Below are 9,167 nucleotides of genomic sequence, written 5' to 3'. Positions count from 1 at the left end.
TATTCATTGAAATATTCATATAACTGACGGCTTGATCCATTGTCACCGGATTTTTTGGTAAACTCAGTGCAATTTTACGTCTCTGAGGATGACAGCGATTAATGAAAAAAAGTAGGGAAAGTGGTGACCAATTAGACAATAGACATAGACAAAACTGATAAAAGTTAGCCGTTGCTTCCCCCCTCGATTCGTGGACATTTATGTCCAGTCTGGCAAAGGGCAGCACAATATTTTCGACAATTAAGTGAAGTGGAAGCGGTTTTCTATTATCTGAAAATTGACCCGCGTAGCTAGCAGGCTCACAGGAAGGCTTGTAATTCTAGACCTAGAAATTAGCCAGCATTGACGGTGACCCTCACAATGAATTATGGCTCTCTGATTAGAATTTGGTGAATTCAACCGTGAAATTGATATGGTCCCATTGAATTGAATGTCATCCAAATTTAAATCAAACTAAGTGAAACAATCGTTTTTATGAACTTATGAAGGAGCAATGGAGAAAGTTATTGCGCTCTCGTAAAACAGTAATAAAATGAACGATTTGAGTACCAGTCTGAACTAACAGATGGCTTCCCTACACAACAACAGATCACTAATGATCTTACATGGGCTCGGAAACTGGCCAGAAAAACAAAATATTCCAGGCACACGCCTCATGGGTGTGCCAGACAAAGGTAAATAAAGCTAAGATAAATAAAAGCTGAGCACTTCTTACTTCACAGCATTATACGATAGTTATATACTATATAATTATAGGGGCATAACCCATTGTTCATAGAAAAGACAAAGGGTGAATTGAACTTTAAGTTTAAAGATAAAACCTTAAGCTGCTAAAGGTGAGACAAGCCTTGTAAAATAGTGAGAGGGTTTATTGAAGGACGAGAAAGGCAGGGTTATTGATTAATGCTTTAATGAATACTCTTACCCGGCACTTAAAGCACTTCTGGCTAGGAATTAGGAAATAACTGTTATGAATACCTGCTATGCTTTGGGTCATTATCATTATCAGTCAGTGCGATGTCGGCGAACGAAAATATATGAACTTATTAGCATATATATATATAAAATTATTAGCATATATATATATAAAATCTAAGTAAACCTTTATACATATATATATGTATAAAGGTTTACTTAGATTTTAGGCTTCAAGAGCGAACAAGTGGTCTACAGAAGTGCATCTTAAAATATGCGTCTTAACTCTTAGCAATGCAAAAGGTGATAATATTGAGGTCTCAGCGCTATTATTAGTAAAATGAAAAATCCACAGAAAAAAATGACTCTCCTGCCAGATAATATAATTTCTAATTAAAAACAATTTATCAGAAACGGAGATAGACCAGGCCAGACGCGAAGCCGTGCCTCTTCACGTCTCCCTCGCAACTTATCAGCCAAAGTAAGTGATTGTAAGGCTATCCGAGAGTGGTAAATTTTAAAGCTTCTCCTCTTCCCTCGTGTACAGTATTATTACGTGGGTGAAGTTTGTCGGACAACACACAGATCAGCGAGGTAGGAAAATTTGGATTTATTTTTGAGTAAGGAATATATATGATATAAGCCTCGTGATGTCTGATTTTGATTAAATTAGGAACTGCAAGAGTTTGACCTCAATTCAGAAATAGAAATGCACTGAAGTGTTAAATATTCTGGTTTCGAGTGAAGAATAGAGACATTCCGTGTGATTGGTAAAGCGTAGACATTGTTTCAAACATCACGAGGTTCACCATGGCTTCTACTCTTCTACTTCTAGGTGACCTCTAAATCAAAATGTACAGGATATTATAATAGCTTACAGTATTTATAGTATTGTATACTATTGACCCGTCAAAATTGATACTACACTGCACTGTGTTGAAATTTAATAGAAGCTATTGAACAGCAGTGATATAATATTGAACTAATGACACGATTTTGTCTGGGCTAAAGGGAGGGCATTTTGTTTGGCATTCAGTTCGGTTACATTCTAAAAATAAACCACAGCTCATTCAATCGTGCTCCGCGCGTGACCTATCAACCAGTGCCAAGTCTCCAAGTGTATCGTAATGCTAATTATTCTGTAAGGTCATATCGGATAATCGACTATTTTCCGCCTGTCTGAAAATATCTGATAATCAGATATGTCTCCAAATTGTGACCGCCACCCAATAGCAACTACGTATTGATATTTATGATTATATAAGTAAGATACTTAAAATGTTACTTCTAGTCGGAGTCCCACTAGAGTCTAGACGGCGAGGTGCAATTGACAGGAAAGGAAGCACCCTAAATTTTATTTTATTTTGCACGTTCGTCAAATAATGACAACAAGAAAAGTAAAAGTAAATATAACGCGGACAGATTGTTTTTTGCCATCCTCCGCGCGTGAACTCAATAACAATAATAATTGGTCATTCAAGAAAAATTGAATCCAAACAGCTGAAATTTGAATATGTCCTACCGGTGGGACATATTCAAAATTTTCATTGCATCAAAGTTTTCTCCGGATATACTGCTTCCAGTACCTTGATGGCGACTTGTGTCACTCTCACCGACCTCACTGATTGGTCACTGGTCAAAATTTCAGTCGAAACCGCGAAATTTCGGTCAATGGGACGGCAAAAAAGCTCCTCCTCAAAAATCTTCCAAAATATCTCTCAGTGTTCCATATCTGTCTGAAGTTGGAAGTTGGAACGCATTGCTTCTTTGATTTGTGAAGGTGAGAGTTCGAGTTGATATCCATTGAGTTGGTTTAGAACCGACCGTGCAGTCTCGATGTTGGTATTCCAATTGAAAGACTGAGGCTGCGTTGCTCTTTGAAGGCATGTCGCACAAGACTGTTAGATCCAGCTTTCTCCATTTTATCTAATCTTTCCGAGTAGTTATAAACTTGGTATGATAGCTCTATCGCCAAAGGGTAGCGTCCTGTGTCACCCCAAATTGCCGATTTGATGTTTAAATGTTTTCAATTTAATAAGTGGCAAAATGGCTATTAAATCACTAAATTAGAAGCTCCTTTTCTAAAAAACCATTGCAGAAAATTACCTAAAAAAATGTCTCTTGCTGTATTATAATCTCTCTCTTTAACTAACAGTCCTGATCCAAATTAAAAATGTTTGTTAAAATTTACTAATTTTCCGTTTCATTACTGTGAAACATTTCTTAACTTAGATAATATGGTATTGAAGGTAGCAGTATGATTATTCCAGTCATTCTTCTACATTGGTGTAATACCTATAGAAATAATAACTTACAATATTCCGTACAATATCTTGGTGAGAAACGTGCAGAGCCAAGAAGTAAACACGAAGTTCTGACAATGGAGACGGCATGCTCGATTGTATCGGTTTGTTTACATCCAAATAAGGAGACAATATTGCCTGGTGGTTTGAAACATGTCTATGAGTAGATACGTGCCCGTAGCTGTATCACGTCAATACGAAACTCGGAATACAGTCACCTGATGCTAACCTGTCTACCTTGCTTATAGATAGCAAGGAGATGCAGAGGAAGGCATTATTTTCGTTAAAATGTTTACTTGTAACCCCTTGGGCAGTTTTATCTTAATCCACGTTTTTACACTGATCACGTCCGTCTTGCAAGGTTCGATATCTTCAATCTTGCCTCCCAGCACCACCTCCATCTTGCACGGTCATGACTTTGGCTTTCAGTATATATCCCCAATCAATATCACGATTGCTCTTTATATTATGATCCAGAACTCCGTGATCATATATGATTACCACAAGGACCAGAGAAGGATTTCTTCCCTATTCTTCATTCTGGTTGCTGCTGTGGACATTGGAAGTGCGTGTTTAGAGATAGGACGAGGCTCAATATCACTACTGTGCTTGAAGGACCCTTCTACGAGGATGCATCCTTGGATATTTCTGGTGTGCCAAAAGTTTTGTGTACTCTGCTACGTTACGTCCACGTTTTGTGTTTTTGTGCTAACGGTTGTGAAGACTATCAACATAATGCGTCCATTTTACAGGCAGAATAACCGACTTTTGAAAATAGTCCTTTTCATTTACCCGTCCATTCTCCTGGTCCTGTGCATTATTGATGTTTGGTTCTGGAATGATTACACAACTAAACATAATGATAACCCAAAATGTGGTGCTCTCAAAGGTCCATGGAACACTATCACTCTCTTAGAAACAATCGGGAAAAGCACAATACAATTTGTAATGGATTTGATGGGGCGTTACTTTGCATTGTCTTATGGCGCAGCAACACATATGTACGATATCATGGACATAATTGTGCCTTTAATTCAGTTTGGTCTGCCTTGAATGATCGTGCTCGTATGCATGGTTCTTCAGATGATCTATATAAAGAAAGCCTTTGGAGGTCACGAAAACCCACAACTGAACACTGCAAACCAAGTTAACTTAACAGTGTTTCTAATCTCGTTACTGTATTTGAGTAGCGTCTCTTTGTACTATATTATGACATAAAGTAGTGGATGACCTTGCTGTACGGCAAGTTAAACAAGGATCTGAAACTACTAGGTTCCGTACAGACTCAACTCTGCACCCGTGTCAATATGTTCATTATATGCAAGCCTCTTGATTTATACCCCTTGGTGGGGTATTTTGAATCCGTATTTTCATTACCCATCCAGATTTTTTTAGATTTTTTTCCATCGACTTCTTTTTTCTTTAAAAAAATATAAGTATGGTTAGAAGTGGTAGGATTTGAGAATGGGTATAGTGGGTAGGCAGGTTTTTCGTGTCACGTGTCACAAAGGAAAACATGCATTACCCTCCGCATACGTTATTTGAATGCATATTCTCCACGTGCAGAGCAGTTATGGTGTCGTCGCCATGGTTACCCTCCGCATACGTTACTGAGTCAACAACAGACTTCTTGACAGTGTTCTTCAACGTATCAAGTTGTTCAGTTTTACAGTCTGAAAGCTCTGCCTGGACAGTGGACACTGATCAACTGCTTCTGACATTCTATGAGACTGTTCTGCTGTAAGATGGCCCCATTCCGTAAATCCTTAACATAATCCAAACTTTCACCAGTGTACTAGGAAAACACATAAAACAACAATTTGACCAGCTCAGGCTTTTCCAACTTGTTAATATCCCTCTTACCAATTTTAGCATAGTTGTCAATTTTATTAGCAAGTTCATCTTTATTCATCTTTGACATCGCATTCAGGATCCATGTAGACACAGTAGCACAATAATTATCAGCATCAGTAAGCAATTTGTACTAATACCTTAATACTATCCATTACAAGGTGAGGCTGTGGTAGTTAAACAAGCCTTGTCGGATATTAAACAGAGATAAGCTAAGCGATATCAGAGCTACTTGCTACAATTTAGCAACGAATGTAAAAGTGTAATTTCTGCACTGTGTAAATGTGTAATTTCTGCACTGATCAAAAAGGAAGATTGACAGAACGACTACTAGAAATAGTTTAATCGTCTCAACATAACGACGTTAAGCCTACTGAAATGTCTTCAGCAGATTACTGACTTACAGCTGTAATAATTTACAGGTGATGCAAAAAGAATGTTGGGATTTTTAAAATGATTTTGAAATGTAAGTTGCTATCAATTCGTAAACGTTCTGAACTTCATTCTTGCTTCTCATTTGATCCTGATTCATAATTCGGCTGATTTTTGTTGTATCACGTTGTGACACCCACGGTCGTTTCACTAGGTGAAACGACGATACAGGGGGAGCCGCGCACTTCGTGCGCGGCGGGTCATACAACGTATGACAAGATTTTTGCAGGCAGATTTTTTAAAAGTTTGAAGATGTTGAACCTGGTTTCTTCATTCTTGATGATTTTTAGAGGGTCGTCAATTTGAAAATCAAGTTAAAATCTTATAACTTTTAATCTTTTAAGGCCTATCTCAACATTCTTTCCGGGCTTTCCCCTGTGAATGATCCCTATAACTATAAGATTAAGATTAAGTATAATATATATATATGTTAATACTTTCGTACGAGCAGCTAGGCTCCAATGGTTTGGCCATGTGATGAGGATGCCAGAAGAAAGAATAACCAACTATCTTCTGCACTGGATCCCAAAGCATGGTAAAAGGTCAAGAGGTAGACCTCGAAAAAACTGGTTGTCATGTGTCCGGGAGGATACAGCAATCTTCACAGGTGTCGATAACATCACGATAGAAGATGCAGAACAACAAGCAACAGACAGGGTTCACTGGAGACTGTAGAGGTCTAATACACCGGAGAAAAGAGTTACTATGTGGTGCAGGCCACTCGATCCAACGACTAGGAGGAGACCTTTTCAAGTACACGTAGGTAAATAAGAAGTTTGAACTAAGTTTGAACTAAGTTTGAACTGTTAAATTCCTTAAATTAGTTTCAGTGGGCAACTGCGAGTGGTAGTTGCTATGACGACTGCAAACATGCTAATGATTTTCCACGTGCAATTAGGTTTATTTGTTAATCAGATTTGGCTCTTTACCATTAATTCAACAGTCGCTGTGACAACTTCAATCAATTATCAAGCCAACGATTTTGCACGTGCAATCATTTTCCAGTTAATTGCTCTTTGTAGTCATGAATATAGTCATAATTCAAATACAATTTTATAAAAACAGAAATTGGACGATCAACTGATCAAGGAAACACTTACTTCATTCAAGCTATCATAGGTAAGAAACAGCGATGAACAATCCTGGCACTTAATTGATTTTTCTCCAGGATGGATGGACCTGTAAAGCATAGCAAATATTAATCATTATACGATTATTTGAGCCGGAAATAAATTAATCCAGCGAATGTCACGACTTAAGATTCTGTAATTATAATAACTGTATAAATAACAACTGGTATCTAATTTATCTTATGACATGGTTACAATCTTAAGCTTTACAACTGTTCTGTTAACTTTGATTAATTTAAGTCTCAATAACAATCAGGCAAGCGTGCGCTGCAAGACAATAGACTAACCTGAGATGTTTATCTACCCATGCTTTTGTCGAAAACTCCTCGTTACAGATAAAACACCTAACCATGGCGACAAGATCAAAAGTAAAGATTCTTAAAATAGAAACAGATGTAACTGAAAAGCCCGCAGCGTGGCGTGGTGTTATTCTGGAAGCCAGCCAGCTGGATCCTGATTGGTCGCTGCAACCAATGACAGCGCAGCCAATGACAGCGCTCCGTTTCACAGCATACACTCACGCCGGCTGTATGTCGTTCCCAGTTAACTAGAGTTTTTAAGAATGTGTTGTTTATCACACACATACTCACCGATACATTGAATTCCTTCCAAGGAAATCAAAACACCGCCTCTATGTCTCGGCTACCTTCATGATAAGTACAATACACTTTGTAATAACTACATTTTACTCGTTATATTACACTTACAGTTATATAATGTAGTTTATTTTTATTATCTCACAGTAATTAACTGTGTGCCATTGTTATGTATGACCAAACTAGTCCTATCACAACGAGAACCGAAATATCCACAATTTCAGTTTCCGTGGTTAGTATAATATAAGTTTGTAGCTACTTGGCTAGCTGGAAACAAGCGCGCTCCTCAAGCGCTCGACTCAACGTGTCCCCAAAGATTTTTGGGGACACGTTTATGTTGCTTTTTGTAAGTCGCGGGCGAATTTTACTTTTTAAAAGTTTTTACGAGGTGTTAGAAGCTTGACATACGTTGCATGCCACTTTTCGCGCGCGAAGCGCGCGCCGCCGAAACATGTATCAATTAGAAGCCATCTTAAGGTCTAAAGAGATGAAATCTTGACTAGCACCTACCTAAAAGGCTTTTATCCAACGGGTTTTTCTCAGATTTTTGATATCTCACTTACTTTTTTCACAGGTGACCGAAACGTACACGTCATTCTGTCGTTAAGGCGACTACTATCGTTACTGAAACAAGTGCTGTGCGACACACGATTATCCTAGGATGATGAGAGTTAGTTTCTGGGAAAGCCCTAACGATGTTTAGAACGATAGGGGCTGAAAATATTATCGATTATTGAAAACTTGTCCCCAGGACTTCGTTGAAGTCGCGAGATTCGATACCCGTAAAATAACGTAGCCAACTACTACTACTAGCAAAAACGTGTCCCCACGCGCCAGGGAGTACATAGAGCGATTTTTTAATTTGTCTCAGAAATTATGGACATTTAAAATACCAAAATTCTTTTTGCATCACCCTGTATAACATGAACCCAGCTCGTTCAGGTTATATATTGTGACTCTTTGTGGCGTGCCCAATTCATGAATTAAGGTTCGATAATGCAATTCTAGAGTTGATACTCGAGATCTTCATAACGTTCACATGTTTGCACTATAAAAAGTAAACAGCGGGGCGAGTTAGGATTCTTATCTTATTATCAGCTAATTTGATTTGGTGGTTCTGGCCGGGTCACGTCTGCAGCCCTCGAGCAATATGCTAAATCACTCAATACTCGAACATTTCAATTTTCTAACACTAACAGGACCCAGGACCATCTACAGTTGAAACCGACTTGTATTGATGTATTTTTTAACGCTGATTCCGAAGGCGAATCGTTTCACATGATATAGGATTAATATATAATAGAATGCTCCCCTGGCGAGATATCGGCGAAAAACTGTCTTGATCACGTGACAAGACCATCTATGGAAGTCGGCCTAATTTCTCGTTAGGGTTGGGGTTTTAGTATAATATGCTTCAGTTATACTTATAGGGATTGGGATTTGGGTTAGGGTTACAGTTAAGGCTTGTAGCGCGATGCGTTACTGTGCTAGTTACTGTGCCGTTACCTGGCTAGATCGGCGAGATGCGCTACTTAACTGTGCCGCGCCGAGCTGCTATGAATTGACATCGTCAATTAAAGTTAAGGCGCACGTTATATTTCCGCCAAAAGCACATCCAATTTGATACGTATGAAATATGTAATATGTTTATAACTTCCTTGGTTGTGCACTAAGTTGGCGTTCCTCGACCAAAATTGAACGGGGAATCGTTTAAGATCACTTTCGAGGGACCTCGACAAAAGCTTCTCGCGTACGCTATTACTTGTGCTTTTTAGGATGATGATTAATCACTCTACACTCGACTGTCACGTGACTTTTTCAACCCGTTCTCTAGCTGGTTCTGAACGACTTTTCGAAACCCTAACCCTCTAATCTGATCCCAACCCTAACCCTAACCCTATCCTTAACAAAAACATATGCTGAAACCCTAACCCTAACGA

The sequence above is a fragment of the Bolinopsis microptera genome, chromosome 11 (genome assembly GCF_026151205.1).
Source record: "Bolinopsis microptera isolate Bmic1 chromosome 11, MBARI_Bmic_1.0, whole genome shotgun sequence".
NCBI classification, from domain to species: Eukaryota; Metazoa; Ctenophora; class Tentaculata; order Lobata; family Bolinopsidae; genus Bolinopsis; species Bolinopsis microptera.
Note: the sequence above shows the minus strand (reverse complement) of the source record.